This window comes from Molossus molossus, unplaced genomic scaffold, assembly GCF_014108415.1.
Source record: "Molossus molossus isolate mMolMol1 unplaced genomic scaffold, mMolMol1.p scaffold_m16_p_4, whole genome shotgun sequence".
NCBI lineage: Eukaryota > Metazoa > Chordata > Mammalia > Chiroptera > Molossidae > Molossus > Molossus molossus.
Window position 1 is genome coordinate 79,526,509 of NW_023425377.1, and position 18,855 is coordinate 79,545,363.

The window sequence follows — 18,855 nt, forward strand, 5'->3', positions numbered from 1 at the left end:
CCGGCCGCCCTGCGCCCGCGCTGCCGCCGCTACCACCGCCGCCAACCGCAGCCGCCGCGACCGAGCGACAGCGCCGCACAACCTAACCCGCGCGGGCACAGAGCCGACGGGCGGGCGGCACGGCCAATGGGAGGGTGGGGCGGCCCATGCGCCCGCCGCGGGGGCGGGACTAGTGGTGGGGTGGGCGGGGCGGGGCGGGGCGAGGCGGACGCACCCGCGGGTTTGGTTGCGCCAACGTGGGAAGGGGGACGCTCAGCCAGGAGCCAGGCGGGGCCGCCTGGGATTGTGGGAATGCGGCGGACTCGGCCGGCGCGCTCGGTTGCGCTCGGCTCATCTCGCCCCGGGCGACCCGGCTCAGCTAGACAGTGGGAGCCACGGACCCGGCCAATGCGGTCACCGGGCTGTCCCCCGCCCCACGTGACACATTGGGGTCCCAGCCTTCACGGTCTCCCGGGAAGCGCCCTGGCATTGGCTAACCAGAAAGAACCTTCCACTCATCCGTTCTTGGAACAAGCATTAATGGAACGCCTCCTGTATACTGGGCCCCAGGAGGGGGGAGCATTAACACAGCTCCTCCTACATGCCACGTATGCAGAAGCTCTAATGGAATGCCTACTGTGTAGCAGGCATGGACCAAGCATTAATGCAGTACCTGCTATATACCAGGCACACACCAGGCATTAATGTAGCACCTGCTATATCCCAAGTATGGGCCAGACATGAGTGCAGCACCTGCTATCTAACTAGGCATGAACCAAGCATTAATGTAATGCCTGCTATATACCAGAGAGAGCAAAAGCATTAATGCAATACCTGCTATATACCAGGCAGGCAAAAACATTATGGAATGCCTATAGTAAACCAGGCATTAGCGCAATGCCTGCTATATTCCAGGCAGCAAACAAGCATTAATGAAGTGCCTACTGTATACCAAAGGACTTTAAGCCCCTTATACCAACCCTATTACCCTGTTGATATTCTTGAGATCCAACCAAGCCTCTTAATTTACATATAGAGCTCCAAGCTGCTTTCAGCCTGCACCAGCAGACTTGAGTAGTTGCAACAGTCCTAAAATATTTACTGTCTGGCCTCTTACAGAAAGAGACCTAAAATGAAGCCCAAACACACAGGAGTCATTCAATAAATGCCTTCTGAATGATGGAAAAAGAATAAAAGCCTGAAATGTTCATGGTACTGGAAACCCATTTTACAGACAAGGAAACTGAGGTGCCATTACCTCTCCCAGCCCTGACCTGGCTGGACCCCCCACCTCCTCTCCCAACCTGGCTCTGCCCAGATCCCATTACACACCTTCTGAGCTGCACCTTGACACACTGTACTCTCCTTTCCTGAGATAAGGGGTAAGAGAAGGGTCAAAGTCTCCATTTATTAGTTGATTGGGAGAGTGGAAAGATTAGCTCCTTGAAACTCATCTTGGGGACTTCTATCCCCACCTCAGCCAGATTCCTCCCCCCCCCAAAATAGACGAGAGCTCCACTTGAACAAAGAACCTACAACCAGAGAAACAAGAAAAATGTTGTCCAGGGGAGGACATCAGACAGGCCTTCCTAACACGGCTTCCAACCCAGTCATCACCCTGTTGAATTCCTGTCCTCCTAGCCCTTTCACAGACCAAAATAATCCTTTTTATTTATCTCTCTCTTTTTTTTTTTTTTTTTAATCCTCACCCGAGGACATTTTTCCATTTTTTGTACAGATAGAGTGGGAGGGAGAGAGAGGAAGGGAGAGAGAGTGAGAAACATCGATGCGAAGGGACACATCGAGTGGCTGCCACCCGCACGACCAACCAGGGCCGGGGACAAACTGCAACCGAAGTACGTGCCCTTAGCGGGAACCGAACCCGGGTCTCTCTGGACCGCAGGCCGATGCTCTAACTGCTGAGCCAAACTGGCCAGGGCTATTTATCTCTTTACTTATAATATAGCATGTCTATGTCTGTCTTGATCACTGCTATATCTAGAACCTGGCCAGGTACACAATAGGAGCTCAATAAATATTGAAGGAAAGAATGGATGAGTAATTTATTGTTTGCAAACATGGTTTGCTATCCATATCCATCACTGGACTGCGAGCTCCAGGTGGGCAGTGAACATGTGTGCCTTGGTCACCATGGGGCCCCCCATGTCCAGCACAGAGCCCTGGGCCTCTCCTCTCCTCCAGCAACACTCCTGTGTGCCAGGTGCTAGACTGGATAGTGACAAGTGCAATCAGTCAACCATGTGTTTGAGTTCCATGTGTCCAGAGAACTTTGTCCATCTTGTTCTCTGTGGCATCCCCAGGGCCTGAAACACTACCTGGCATACATAAAATGCTCAATAAAATCTGTGAAATCAATGAAGGAACCCAGCTTTCTTGGGTGTTTCTTCTCTTTCTCTACAGTAAAAAATAATAATTATACTTTCTTCCCTTCTTCCCTTATCTGCTCTTTCTCTTTGCTGTGATTGGCCTCCATCTCATACAAGACTTAAAGTTCGGGATCGAATCTTATTTCTGCTGCTGACTCTAGTGTCGACAGTAGGTGGTGACTTAACTTCCTTTGGTCTGTTTCCCCATCTATAAAGTAGGCATAATATTAGTTGTTTGTTTGTTTGTTTTTTTATCCTCACCCAAGAACATTTTTTCGTTTTTTGTTCAGATAGAGTGAGAGGGAGAGAGAGGAAGAGAGTAAGAAACATCGACGTGAAAGGGACACATCGAGTGGTTGCCACCCGCATGACCCAACCAGGGCCGGGGACAAACTGCAACCGAGGTACATGCCCTTAGCGGGAACCAAACCCGGGTCTCTCTGGACTGCAGGCCGACGCTCTAACCGCTGAGCCAAACCAGCCAGGGCTAGTTTTTTTTACAATATATATATTTTTAATTATTGACAGTTTATAGATATCCCCCATTCCCCGCCTTTGCCCTCCTCTACCTAGCCCCTGCCCCACCCCAGGCCTTCACCCTACTATTATCTGCGTCCATGGGCTATGCACATAAGTTATTTGGTTAATCTCTTCCTGTCCCCCCAACCCCCCCCTCTGAGATCTGTCAGTCTGTTTCATGTATCCATGCCTCTGGACCTATTCTGTTCATCAGTTTATTTTGTTCATTAGATTCCACGTATAAGTGAGATCATGTGATTATATTAGTTTTTGTTTTGTTTTGCAGAGAGCTGTTATAAATAGCCAATGAGATAGTTCTTGTGAAGTACACAGTAAAAGCTTACTGTTTGCTTAAATACATATTTAAATACTAGGGGACAGGGTAGGTAACCTTTAGGATGGCCCCCAGTGAGCCTCACTGCCTGGCATTCATGGCCTTGTATAATTTGCCTCCTGTCTAGGATGTAGGTTGAATTTAGTGTTATACTTTTAACAAATAGGATATGGCAGATGTGACTTCAAAGTTAGATTATGAAATGTTTTTGGCTTACATCTTGGGTTCCCTCTTGCTTGCTATATACCAAGGACACACCAGGCATTATAGCAGTCTACAGAAGTCTAGGCTATCCTCCTGGAGAGTCATATGTGGTAGAACTGAGGCCTCCTGCCAACAACCATGTGAGGGAGCCATTTTGGAATTGGCTCCTCCAGTCTTGGTCAAACCTTTAGAAGAGGCAGCTCTAGCCAACAACTTGAATGCAGCCTCATGAGAGACCCCAGTCCAGAACCATCCAGCTAAGTCACTTCCAAATTCCTAACCCTGAGAAACTGTGTAAGATAATAAATGTTTACTGTTTTAAAGCACCATGTTTAGGGGTGATTCCTTACACAGAAATCGTTAACTAATACATGCACCCAAGAGAAATAAAAGCACATGTCCACACAGATGTTCTTAGCAGCTTGATTGATAACATTCCCAAACTGGTAGCAACAGAAATAAACGTCCACCAACAGGTGAGTGGAATAAACAAACTGTGGTCAACCCAGACACTAGAATATTATTAAGCCATGAAAAGGGAAAACTCCACAACAATATGAAGGAATAATCAATGCTGAAAGAAGGCAGCCACAGAGGATGTACAGTACTGTATGATTCCATTTATAGAAAGTTCTGAAAAATGTCAACTACAGAAGTCTATTGTAACTGAAAGTAGATTGCTGGCTGCCTGGGGATAGGGGTGGGGGACAGGGAGGGCTGAAGGAAACTTTTGGGGATGATGGAAATGTTAGTTCACTATTGTGACTGTGCCCATGGTTGCACGGGGGTAGGCATATGACAAAAATCATCAAATTGTATATTTTAAATGAGCAGTTGTTGCATGTCAATTAAACCTCAATAAAGCTGTAATAAAAAGAAATGTCCCAAGAGGTGGTACTTTTAAAGTATATAGGTGTTTAATAAATATTTAAATGTTTAAAAAGACACTGAAATGGGCAGGCAGTGTGGGGACTGCAGTTAAGGGCAGGGAAACAAATCAGGTGGGAGAAGAGTTAGTGCATTCATGTATTCCCCCAAGTAATTATTTATTATTAAATATCATCTGTGACACCCCCTCCCAGCAGCAGCTCTGCCCTGGGCATTGGGGGAAGAAGTGAGCAGGGAGCAGACCAGCATGGAGTATCTTGTCATCTCATCCACTCACTAGGTGCCTACTATGAGCCAGGAGCTGGGTGGGCACTGGGAAGGCCTCCAGTGAGTGATATGTGGAAACTGAAGCCCACAGAGAGATGGTGAACTGGCCCCCGGACCCAGCCAGCTGTAAAGGCTGACTCTGCCTTCCCCACCCCACAGGTGCAGAGAGACAAAGTCCACTCATAGCTGCCACACCTTGATATCTGAGAGGCCTGAACTCCTGGCTTCTGGGTCTTCTCACCTTCTCCCAAAGACATTGGTCTCCATGCCTTGAGGAGTTAGATTTTATGAGGGGGTTCAGGAGCCAGGAACAAGGCCATTTTCTAGCACAGAACTGAGAGCAAAGGTGAGTGCGGCCCAGCGCTGGAGGCAGGCAGGACAGAGGGGCACCTGGGATCAAAGTGCCAGCCCTGGAGTCAGGCAGCAGATTCCACAGCACTGAAGTCCCTGCCCTTCTCCAGGCCTCATAACTGAAAACGGAGTGCTCACTGCCTCCCCCTGTAAAGAAAATCAGTGATACCTTGTGGACACAGTATCAGAGGAACTGGATCCTGATCCTACCTATGCCTCCATCACTGTCCCCAATCTGCAATCAGAGAGAATATTTATTTGTTTCCTTTTATTTTTAGTTTCTCAAAGATGGTATGATCCAAGAAGACTGAGGGGTCTGGGTCTGTCTGGGTCATGGTTTTGTTCTTAGCACCCAAACCCTGAGCCTGGCCTATAGTAGGCACTCATGAATGTTGGTTGCACAGCTCCATAAACATTAGCTTTTGCTCTTTACCAAAAAAAAAAAGATATACAAATGGCCAAGAAGCACTTAGGAAAAAGCAAATTAAAAGCACAGTGAGATACAGTTAGACCAGAATGACTAATGTGAAAGAGTCTGACCACACTAAGAGCTGGTGAAAATAGAGGGCAACTGGAACCCTTATTCCCACCTGGTAGGAATGCAAAATGGAAAACCACGTGGCAGGTTTTCAAAAGGTTAAACACATACCTACTGTTGGCTCTAGCCATTTCATTCCTAGATATTTACCCAATAGAAATGAAAATGTATCTCCATACAAAGATTTGCACACAGATGCTCAGAGCAGTCTCATTTTGAGTAGCTAGTAGACTGTCTGGTTCTCATCCCACATATACTTGCCCTCCACCCACTGGCTATGTGACTTTCAGAAAGTGGCTGTCCCTATCTGAGTCCCTGTTTCTGCATCTTTTAAAATGGGGTGATGATAAAAATGTCCATATACTAATAAGCACATGAAAAAATGCTCTGCACATAGTAGATACCCAGTAAATGTTGGTTTGTGTGAGTAAAAAAAAAAATGACCAACATTGTTAGTCATCAGGAAAATGCAAATCAGAATCACAGTGAGATAACATTCAACATCCACTAGGATGGCTAGAGTAAAAAAGACAAATAATAACAAATGTTGGCAAGGATATGAAGAAAACAAGTGTTCAAACAAAAAACTTACACATGAATGTTCACAGCAACATTATTCGTAACAGCCAAAAAGTGGGAACAACCCAAGTGTCCACTGATAGGTGAATAGATAAACAAAATGTGTCCATCCACATTGAACCCTGGACCCAGAATGCACTGTAATATTAGACAGCCATGAAAGGGAGTGAAGCACTGACACGTGATACATTATGGAGAAGCCATGATACAAAAGGCTATGTAGTGTGTGATGCCACTTATATGAAATGTTCAGAACAGGCAAATACACAGAGACAGAAAGTGGATTAGTGGTTGCCAGGGACTTGGGGAGGAGATGGTGAGTGACTATCTGACAGGGACAGGATTTCTTTTTGGGGTGATGGAATATGCAATAATTAGTGGTAATGGCAGCACAACATCTTAAATATACTAAAACCCACTGAATTGTATACTTTAAAATAATAAATTTCCTGGCCAGTTTGCTCAATGGTTAGAGCATCGACCTGCAGACCAAAGAGTTGTGGGTTTGATTCCCAGTCCAGGGCATGTACCTCAGTTGCAGGTTTGATCCCCAGCCCCTGTCAGGGTTGTGCAGGAGGCAACCAATCGATGTGTCTCTCTCCATTGACATTTTTCTCTCTCTGTCTCTCTTTTTCTCTCCCACTCTATCTGAAAAGTGTCCTCGGTGAGGACTAAAAAAATGATAAATTTGATATATGAACTACATCTCAAAAAATAAGTAAATTATATGAAAAAATTCCCACATAGGCTGGCACACATAAGATACTCAATAAATGCTCAGGATTATTATTATAATGAGCTGTACAGAAATAACAGAGCCAGTTTTTCATTCAACAAACATTTATTGAGCACCTACTGTGTGTTAGCCACAGTTCTAGGAACTGGGGACACAGCAATGAGAAATCAGACAAAAAAATCCTGCCTTACTGGCATTCTAAGTGGGGGCAGACAGATGACAAACACATATAAATAACTAAAATATATAGGGTATTAGATAGAAGTAATGGTAAAGAGAAGAAAATAAAGCAGAGTAGGGGGCTTGGGAAAGGGATGAAATTTTAGATACAGGGATTAGAAAGGGACTCTCTGAGGAAGTGAGCAAGGCATTGGTATATCTACAAGAAGAGCAACCCAGGCAAAGGACACAGCCCCTGCAAAGGTCCTGGGGCAGGACAGAGCCTGGTGTGATAGAGGGACACATATAGATGGAGCAGAGTGAGCAAGGGAGAGAAAGGGAGGAGGTAATGGAAGGGAGGAGATGGGAACAGATGGTGTAGGACCTTATAAAGGGCAGGGAGGCCTGAGGTTTTTACCCTCAAGGAGATGGGGTCCCTGGAGGGCAGTGGACAGAGGCGGGACATGACTTGGGTGCTCACAGGAGCCCTCTGATGGCTGCTAATGGGAAGACAGGCTGTGGTGGTGGGGCGAGGGTGGGAGCTGGAGAACCAGGGCGGAGGGGACTGCGCTGGTCCACAGTAGATGATGGAGGCTGTGGGAATGGAGAGAAGTGGGCTGATCAGTAATAGCCCAGACTTCGCACTCACAATTTCTGGGTTTAAATACCAGCTCCGCCCTGGTCGGTTTGGCTCAGCGGTTAGAGCGTCAGCCTGTGGTCCAGAGAGACCTGGGTTCAGTTCCCGCTAAGGGCACGTACCTCGGTTGCAGTTTGTCCCCGGCCCTGGTTGGGTCGTGCGGGTGGCAGCCACTCGATGTGTCCCTTTCACGTTGATGTTTCTCTCTCTCTCTCTCTCTCTCTCTCTCTCTCTCTCTCTCTCTCTCTCCCCTCCCGCTCTATCTGAACAAAAATATGAAAAAATGTCCTCGGGTGAGGATAAAAAATAAAAAAAATAAAAAAATAAATCCCAGCTCCATGAGGTTGAGCTATAACCTTGAGGCAGTGATTCAACCTTTCTCCATTTCCTTTTTTGTAAAATAGAGATACTATGTAACAGTTACCTACCTCAGAGGGTTTAATTTATGCAAAATGCTTAAAACAAGGCCTGGTACACAGTAAACAGTCCATGAGTGTTGGGTTTTGTTATAATAATAATTATTATTGTTTATTATTCCAGTGAGGCAGCTGTCAACGATGATTCTCACCTGACTGTGATTATGTCCTACCAAAAGACAGTCAGTAATGTCGGTGACATTTTTGATTGTCACTACTGAGGGTAATCCTGTAATCTAGTGAATGGGGTCCAGGAATGCTGCTCAATACCCCACAGTGCCCAGGATGTCCCCCTACAGAGAGTGACCCAGCCCAAGTACAGAGGGGTGCTCTGGACTAGAATGTCTCAGGGCTGCGCGGTGTCCAGCACAGTGCCTGGCCCAGGGTGGGTACTTCCCAAGCACCTGCAAGCTGAGGGATGCTGTAGCACCCTTAGCTCAGCTTGTGCCCAAGTTGCTGGATCCTGGGACACACTGCCCCCGTGTGGACAGTCATGGAACTGTGCCCGTGGGCCAGTGGACGCAGAGCGGCCTGCCTCTCCTGACCTAAGGGAGGGTCTCCACACAGCACTGCCTACCAGCACTTTCTACCAAGATGGCACTATTCTAGTTTGGGGTTGTTGACATGCCAGCTGCTTGTGGCCACTGAGCCCTTGAGATGTGTGCGCCAGGGCAACAAAGGAACTCAATTTTTTCATTTTAATTAATTTACTTTTTTTTTTAAATCTTCACTGGAGGACATTTTTCCATTTTTTTTGTTCAGATAGAGTGGGAGGGAGAAAGAGGAAGAGAGAGAGAAAGAAATATCAACGAGAAAGGGACATATTGAGTGGCTGCCACCCGCATGACCCAACCAGGGCCAGGGACAAACTGCAACCAAGGTACATGCCCTTATCGGGAACCGAACCTGGGCTTCTCGGGACCGCAGGCCGATGCTCTAACCACTGAGCCAAACTGGCCAGGGCTTAATTTACATTTAAATACAAATAGCCCTACGTGCTCCTAGGTGACCAGGCTGAAAAGCCCAGTTTGTAGAAAAAGCAGCTACTGCCCTGACCAGTTTGGCTCAGCGGTTAGAGTGTCGGCCCGCAGACCAGAGAGACCCGGGTTCGGTTTCCATTAAGGGCACGTACCTCGGTTGCAGTTTGTCCCTGGCCCCGGTTGGGGTCCTGTGGGTGGCAACCAGCCGATATTTCTCTCTCTCTTCCTCCCTCTCTCCTTCCACTCTATCTGAACATAAATGCAAAAGTGTCCCTGAGTGAGGATAAAAAATTTAAAAAATTAAAAAAAAAAAGAAAGAAAGAAAGAAAGAAAAAGCAGCTATTCATCCTTGGGTTGTGGTGTGGGTTGGTGGGTATGTTTGTTTTTATGATCATTTTAAAAATTAATATAAAGCCCCGCCGGTGTGGCTCAGTGGTTGAGCGTCGACCCATGCACCAAGAGATCACCGGTTCTATTCCCAGTCAGGGCACCTACCCAGGTTGTGGGCCCAATACCCAGTGGGGGGCATGCAGGAGGCAGCCAATCAATGTCCTCTCTCATCGATGTTTCTATCTCTCTCTCTCTCTCTCTCCATTTCCTCCTCTACAATCAATAAAGAAAAATTTTTTTTAATTAATATATATCAAGTGCTTACTGGCTTCAGCCCGTGTTCTGAGCTCTTTATTCCCATCCACTCAAGTCTTTGACTCAAGTACTTTACACAAGTAGGTACCAACATTATGGCCATTTTATAGAAGAAGAAACTAAGGGTCAGAGAGGACAGCTGCCCAAATGTTCTTACTCTGTGCTAAACCCCAGCTAAGGAGTTGTCATGTCTGATTATTTTCCACCCTCACAACTTTCTGGAACTGTTAGGACTCCTGTTTTGCAGATGGGGAAACTGAGGCTCAGACAGAGAATGTACCTTGGTTGCCATCACTCAGTGAGCAGAATGCCAGAGTAAGAATTTGAACCCACATCTCTCTATTAACAATGAACCTAAACTGCCTCCCTGGAGTGGTTTGCAGTGTTGGGTCTGGGGAAGGTTGGGGAGATAGATTCATGCAGGACTGAGAACTAGTCAGACTTGAGTCTGAATCTTATGTCTGTCAATTTCTGGCTGTGTGATCTTAGGAGAGTGACTTGCCCTCTCTGGGCCTCTGGGTCTCCTTGGCTACAGCAACTTGCTCCTGGGGCTATTCTGGGGATTAAATTACATAACTCCTTGTCTTAGTGTGCTCAAGCTGCCATAACTAAATGCCATAGATTGGGTGGCTTAAACAACCAAAATTTATTTTCTCACGGTTCTGGAGACTGGAAGTCTAAGACCAAGGTGCCAGCAGAGTCAGTGGCTCGTGAGGGTGTTCTTCTTGGCCTGCAGGTGGCTGCCTTTTCACTGTGTCCTCATATAATGGAGAGAGAGATCTGGTCTCCTCTTCTTATAAGGACATTAATCCCACCCAGCTGAAGCCCCAAGACCTACAGACACGTGTACAGAGCCACACGCCCACCAGTTGCAAAGCCACTGCAGGCACTTGGCCCTTGGATGTCTCAGGAGAGGCAGCAAGGGCCTCTGGAGGGCAGGCCAGGTGGGCAGCCACACCTCCTTGCTCCCCAAATGTACCAAGGTATCCTCAGAGACACTCCCACTGAAGATATTCTCCTAATCACCAAGCCTAATTATTGCACAGCACCAGGGAAATGCTGGGAACACCTTTTAAAGGTCTTTAAACACCCCAACAGAAGCTCCTGGCCCTGCCAATGCCAAGTTCCCAAGGCACAGCTGGAATCTCCAAGGAGAAGAAGAAAAGGAAAAATAAAAATAAAACACATTAATTGTCAAGCACAGCCCTAAGTCTGGGTGACAAGGCTCAGAGACTTGGGTGCCCAGCCCCTCTAGGCTGGGGAGCCTCCAGCCAGGCCATGCTCTCTCTGAGCCTCTACTGAGCCCATTTGCAAAATGGATTATTATTAAATGAATGGATACGTGAAGAAGACTTAGTACAGTTCCCAGCACATAGGAGGCCCTTGCCATCAGCATCATCATTATTGCTGTTTGTTGTTTTTCTTTCCTGGATTTTACGAATCACAGAAAGAACACGGGAGGACCACAGGAACAAGGGAGCTGTTCTCCCCACTGCAGGGCAGGACTCGAGAGAGACTAGTGAGGTGTCTCTGGGGCTAATAACTAGTGCTGGCGAGGATTTGGAAAAATTAGAACCCTCAGGCATTGCTGATGGGAATGAAAAATGGAGCAGCTGCTGTGGAAAACAATCTGGCGGTTCCTCCAAGGTGAAACCAAGTTTCCATCTGACTTAGCAATTCTACTCCTAGGTATCCACCCAGGAGAAATAAAAACCTATGTTCACATGAAAAATTGTACATAAATATTTACAGCAGCTTTATTCATAATAGGCAAAAGATGGAAACAACCCAAACGTTCATCAGCTTATGAATGGATAGATAAAATGTGATATATCTATATCTATATGAATATTATGCAGCCATTAAAAGGAGTGAAGCACTGACACTCATTGCAACGTGGACAAACCTTGACTGTGTGACGCGCTGTGAAAGAAGCCAGGCAAAAAAGGCCACACAGTGTGTTCTTCCATTTATGTGAAATGTCCAGAACGGGCAAATCTAGACAGAAAGTGGATTCATGGTTGCTGAGGGCGAGGGCGAGGGCGAGGGATGGGGAGTGACTGTTAGGACTGTTAATGGGGATGGGACTTCTTTTTGGAGTACTGAATGAATGAAATAAGCCAGTCACAAAAGGACAAATACTTTGTGAATTCCACTCTAGAACATCCCTAGATGAATCACATCCATAGAGACAGAAACTAGATGGTGGAAGCCAGAAGCTAGAGGAAGAGGGTGAGGGTTAGTGTTTAACGGGGACAGAGTTTCAGTTTGGGAAGATGAAAAAGTTCTGGAGATGGATGGTGGAGATGGTTGTAAAACAGTGTGAATATATTTATTTATTTATTTATTTATTTTAGTCCTCACCCAAGGATATTTTTCCATTTTATCAGACAGAGTGGGAGGGAAGGAGAGAAAGATAGAGAGAGCGGAAGAGAGCCCTGGCCGGTTTTGCTCAGCGGTTAGAGCGTCGGCCTGAGGTACAGAGAGAGAGCGGAAGAGAGAGAAACATTCATGTGAGAGGGACACATCGACTGGTTGCCTCCCATGCAACCTGACCGAAACAGGGCTGGGGACAAACCGAAACCAAGGTACATGCCCTTGACTGGAATCAAACCCGCGACTCATTAGTCCACAGGCCAACACTCTAACCACTGAGCCAAACCGGCCAGGGCCAATGTGAATGTATTTAAAGTCATTGAACTGTGCACTTAGAAATGGTTAAGGTGGAGGTGCCCCGCTCAAGGTTCCAGTGCCAGGAAGAGAAGTCACCATAACTTCTGGCTGGAAAAACCAGCGGGAACTGAGGCTCAGGGAGGCTGAAGCGGCTGGAGCCCCAGGCAGCTCCCTAAAGGGCCCACGGGCAAACTTACCGGACTCTCTCCCTCTAAGCTTGGAGGGGAGGCAGCTCGAGGGGCACCAGAGTCATACAGGGAAGAACTGAGCTGTTTGGCACTGGAGCGAGGGCTGGAGAGGGGGCTTTCTCCGGGACAAACGTGCTGTCAGAGGCCTTTGTTCCTTTGGTGAGCCCTTCCCTGGGGCAGCAGACAGCAGTCATATCTGGGACTCCAGCAACCTGGCTCACGCTGGTAGCCCCGCCCTGGTGACTCCCTGAGGCCCCACCCCGCCCAACCCAACTTTCAAGCCCACCCAAGCTGTTGCCACTTGCTTAACCATAGGATTGGCCGGTCTTGGATCCTGCTTCAGGTTTTTCCTAAATTCTGTCAAACGAGCAGCATCTGGTCTCAGCTAGCCCCATACCTCTCATTAAGGAATACACTGAAACAAACACAGGGAGGTAGCCAAAATGAGGAGACAAAGAAACAGGTCCCAAATGAAAGAACAGAACAAAACCCTAGGAAAAGAACTAAGCAAAATGGAGATAAGCAACCTAACAGATGCTGAGTTCAAAATACTGCTTATAAGGATGCTCAATGAACTTAGTGAGAACCTCAGTGAACTTAGGGAGGGCCTCAAGAGCATAAAAAAGGACCAGTCAGAAATCATGGGTACACAGTTAGAATTGAAGGAGGCATTAACTGAAATAAAGAATAATTTACACAGCTTCAATAATAGAGTACGTAAATCCAAGGAGCAAACCATCAATTTGGAATATAAGGAAGCAAAAAAATGCCCAATCAGAACAGCAAAAAGAAAAAGAATCCAAAAAAATGAGGATAGTGTAAGGAGCCTCTGGGACAACTTCAAGCGTGCCAACATTCGCATCTTGGGGGTGCCAGAAGGAGAAGAGCGAGAACAAGAAATCGAAAACCTGTTTGAAACAATAATGGCAGAAAACTTTCCTAACTTGGTGAAGGAAACAGACATACAAGTCCAGGAAGCACAGAGAGTCCCAAACAAGATGAACCCCAAGAGGCCCACACCAAGACACATCATCATCAAAATGCAAAGGTTCAAGACAAAGACAGAATCTTAAAAGCAGCAAGAGAAAGGCAGCTAGTTACCTACAAGGGAGTTCCCATTAGGCTGTCAGCTGATTTCTCAAAAGAAACTTTGCAGGCCAGAAGGGAGTGGCAAGAAATATTCAGAGTGATGAAAAGCAAGAACCTACAACCAAGATTACTCTATCCTGCAAAGCTGTCATTTAGAATCGATGGACATATAAAAACTTTCCCAGACAAGAAAAAGTTAGAGGAGTTCATCACCACCAAACTGTTATTATATGAAATGATGAAGGGTCTTTTTGAAGAAAAAGATAAAATGTATGAACAAACAAAATGGCAATGAATACATATCTATCAACAGTGGAATCTACAAACAAAATGAACAGGTAGAACAGAAACATTCTCATAGATACAGAGAACATTTTGTTGGTTGCCAGTTGGGAGGGGGGTTGGGGGAATGGGTAAAAAAGGGGAAGGGATTAAGAAGTACAAATTCATTGCTAGACTGACAAACCTCAAAGGGAAAGGGGTTGGGGGGGAGTGGGAAGAAATAAACCAAAGAACTTATATGCATAACCAATGGACACAGACAATAGTGTGGGAAAAGGTGGGAAGGGGGCAGGAGTGGGGAGGAGGGGGCCAATGGGGGGAAAATGTGGAACATCTGTAATACATTTTACATCCAACAATAAAGATTAAAAAAAAAAAAGACACTATTATAGAATATAAATATTAGATCTGAACCATATATGAAGAAAATAAATACAAGGCTACTGAAAAAAAAAGAAAGAAATGGTTAAGGTGGTAAATTGTATTTATCTACGCATCTGTCAATGGACACTTGTTTCCACTTTTGACTGTTGTGAATAATGCTGCTACCAACATCAGTATACAAATATCTGTTTGAGTTGCTGCTTTTAATGCTTTGTGGTATACACCTAGGAGTGGAATTGCTGGTCATACGGTAATTCTACGTTCAACTTTTTGAAGAACTGCCATTCTGTTTCCCATAGCAGCTGCCCATTTTTCATTCCCACCAGCCGTGCACAAAGGCTCCAATTTCTCTACAAAAAATATTGTTTTCCATTAAAAATTTTTTTTTCTTTATTGATTTTAAAGAGAGAGGAAGGGAGAGGGAGAGACACAGAAACATCGATGAGAGAGAACATCGACTGGCTGCCTCCTGCATGCCCCCCATTGAGGATCAGGCCCACAACCTGGGCATGTGCCCTGATTGGGAATCGAACTGGTGACCTCTTGGTGCATGGGTCAACGCTCAACCACGGAGCCACACCGGCTGGGATGTTTGTCAATTTTTATTATAAGCATCTTCATGCATGTGAAGTGGCATCTCATTGTGACTTTGATTTGCACCTCCCTAATAATTAGCAATGTTGAGCATCTTGGCCATATTTTGTCTTTTTTGGAGAACTATCTGTTCAAATCCTTTGCCCAGTCTTGAATTGGGTTGTTTGTTTTGCTGTTGCTGAGGTGTAGGAGTTCTTTACATGTCTTTATGCTCAGAATGGAACATAATGGACCCTGCTTAGATACAGGATTTGCAACTATTTTCTCCCACTCTGAGCTGTCGTTTCCTTCTCATAATGACGTCCTTCGATGCACACGTGTTCTTAATTTCGATGAAGTTCTGTGTGTCTACTTTTCCCTTCCTTGAAATTTTTGTGGGCTTTTGACAGGGTTCTCGAACTTGATTTAGCCAAAACAGAACTAGCAAGCTACCCTGCACACCATCTCTCAGGCCCGCCCCCAGCACGAGGGCTCTGCCCTCCATCCTTGCCACCGCTCCATATCACCATCAGTGCTAACCACCACCCTGCTGAATCTTGCTTGTTTCGGGGCCCCTTCCCTCCCCACCTGGCCCCCACCCTTGTGGAGCCTCCACCCCGTCTCCACTGCCCCACTTCCTCTATGCTCCATGAGGCTTTTCCTATCAGGGTTATGGTATCCACTAGACCCAGCCCAAGTCCCATGGCACTTTTAGGGGCCTGTAACATGTTTAAATTTCTTTTAAAATTGGAAACCCGCTCTGGCCGGTTTGGCTCAGCGCATTGGCCAGCGGACCAATGAATCGTGGATTCGATTCCGGTCAAGGACACATACCTTGATTGCCACCAGCCCTGGTTGGGGTCGTGCAGTCAGCAGTCACTCTATGTGTCCCTTTCACGTCGATATCTCTCTCTCTCTCTCTCTCTCTCTCTCTCTCTCTCTCTCTCTCTTCCTCTCTCTCCCTCCCACTCTGTCTGAACAGAAAAAGTGGAAAAATGTCCTCAGGTGAGAATAAAAATAAATAAATAAAATTGGAAGCCCACCCTGGCCGTTTTGGCTCAGTGGTTGGAGTGTTGGCCCATGGACCAAAGAGTCTCGGGTTCAATTCCCAGTCAAGGGCATGTACCTGGGTTGCAGATTCCATCTCCAGCCCCGGTTGAGGTCGTGTGGGAGGCAACCAGATGTGTTTCTCTCACGTCGATGTTTCTCTCTCTCTTCCCTTCCACTCCCCCCCTTCCACTCTATCTAAAAAAAAAATCAATGGAAAAATATCCTTAGGTGAGGATTAAACAAACAAAAAATCTCAAATCAGATCACGTTGCCTTCTTTTGAAGGCACAAACCTTTCATGGCTCCCCAGCACCCTCTGAATGAATGCAGAGTCCAAGGCCCTGGTGGTCTGCCCCTTCGTGCTTACCATCTCCTCTCTTCTCTATCGCTTGTCCACTCCCCCTCTAGCCTCCTCTGTGGTCCCCAGTCTCAGAAGCTTTGTCCCCTCCCCTGGGCCTTTGAACCTGCAGTTTTCTCCAGCTGAATCAGTTGTTGCTTAGGTAACCCCCACATCATTCATTTTAGGGGAGGCCCTCCAGGACGATCCTCTGAACCCCAAGGCCTCCAGCCAAGGTCAGGTTCCTTGGTGAAAACTCTCCTGAAAAGGAACTCCTCCACTTCTCCCAAATTGTCATTTGGCTTCCTAATACGGCATCAAGGTCTCTCCCTCTTTGCAATGGTGATGTTGGGCCGGGTCACTCTCTGGGGGGGACCGTCCTGGGTACTGTGGAGTGTCAAGAAGCATCCCTGGTCCCCACCCACTAGATGACAGGAACACTGCCTCAGTGTGACAACAGATGTCCCCAGATATTGGGAAATGTCTCCTGGGGACAGAATCACTCCTGGTTGGGAACCACATTCGAGTGGCAATCAGATAAATGCCTGCCTCCCCAGCTATGCTTGCACCTGTCCCGCCATCCCTTCCCGGGACATCAAGGCACATACTCGAGGCAGAATGGACAGCACTAGTCAGCCATGTCCCAGGAATGGAGCTGCATCGGCTGAAAGAGCAGATCTCAGTACAGCTGTGCAAAGGACTGATTTATATCCCCCCCAAATCTCCGTGTTGATGCCCTAAACCCCAATATGATTGTATCTAAAAGCTTTTAGATGAGGCTTTTAGGAGGTAAGCTTAAATGAGGTTGTAAGAGTAGGGCCCTAATCTGATAGCACTGGTGTCTTTATAAAAAGAGGAAGAGAGAAAAAAATCTCTCTACAACACTCACAAAAGAAAGGCCACTGGAGGACAGCAATAAGGCGGCCATCTGCAAGCCAGGAAGAGCATTCTCACCAGAAACAGAATCCACTGCCACCTTGATCTTGGACTTCCCAGCCTCCAGAACTGTGGGAAATAAATGTTTATTGTTTAGAAGCCGCCAGGTCTGTGGTGTTTGGTTATGGCCGCCTGAGCTGACTCAGCTGCATTCTGCTTTGACTGGGCAGCCTAATCCTGACAAAGATAATTTTCATATCAACCGAGATTCATTGAGCAGCTACTGTATGATAAGAGCTGTGCAGGGAATGAAAAAGACTAAATCCCTGCCTTGCACAGCTGACACTCTAGTGGGGACAATAAGCACATAAATGGAAATATAAAGACAGAGATATTATTTTTAAGAGAAATATAGAAGGGTGAGTGAATGGATAATAGGACATTTTAGCAAGGTCCACAACAGCCTGTCTGAGGAAGTAATATCTGAACTGGAGGAAGTGAGGGGACAGCTAGAGGAAGATCCTGCAAGGCAAAGAGCACAGCCCAGGCAAAGGCCCCGAGACAGTCTAAGGCCTAGTGTGTTGGAGGAACAGAGAAGAGGCCTGTGTGGCTGGAGCAAAGTGAACAAGGAGGAGAGAGAGAAAGTGAGGGTAGGGAAGGGATGGGAACAGGTTGCACAGGGCCATGTGGGCCAAGGAGAGGACCTGGGCTTTTACCACAAGGGAAGTGGGAGCCCTGGAGGGCTGTAGGCAGAGGAGGGATGGGATCTAAGTCAAGATTTGAAAGCCTATCAGCTCTGCAAGGGGAGAGATTTTGGTCCTCCCTGGTCACTGCTGTCAGCCTCCACTTAGAATCATACTTGGCACACAGTAGGTGCAATAAATGTTTACTGAGAGAATGAATGAATAGTAGTTTCATTGGGGGTGGAGAGAGGGGGCAGGGATCAAGAACAGTAAAATCACATGGTTCCTGGTCACCCAGCCAGGTTATGGCAGGCCAGGGGCTGAACCCAGAGCTGGACAGCTGAGGCCCCAGCTCCGCCAGACCTATCAGAGGGAGTCCCCGTGCCCGAATGGTGGCCACCTGTTTCTTCCCCTGCCTGTGATTAATGGCCATGCAGCCCCATCCATCACTTGCCAGCCAGCGCCTAGCTCTGCCCGGGAGGCCCTGGGGCCCAGCACTCATTTGTAAGCAGGCGGCCAGGCTGGTCTCAGATGGTTGGTGACATGAGACAGATCCCTGCTTCAATTTGGCCCCAGATGTGGCCCTGAGAACCCCAGGGGGAGGAAAGACCAGGATGTGGACCAAAGGGGTTGGGAATGAGTAGGGTCTGAGGGATATGGAATGGCAGCCACCCAGACAGTAAGGTCTTAGAAAGCCCTGATTCTCCTCAAATTAATTACATAATCAAAACTGTTCCCTTCTTGGTCGCAGAGTTCCACTCTGCCTTTCCTTCTGCCACTGTGTTCTGTTCTTTCTACTCCCAAAAGAAGTTCCTTGGCACAGTGGGCCCAGCCCAGCCTGCCCCTCTCCTGAACCTCAGTTTGGGCATCCCCTGATCTACTGGCCTCTCTCCTTCCCACCACCAGCAAAACCTTCTATCCCTCCGCACTGTCAGTATCTCTATTGCTCTAAACCAGGGCTTCGCAACTGGGCCAATTTTGCTACCCTCCCCCCACCCCCAGCCAACTGACAATGTCTGCATACCTTTCTGCTTCTCAGGATTAGACAGGGAGGTGCTCCAGCCAGAGTGGGTGAGGCCAGGAATGCTATTCAACACCCCAC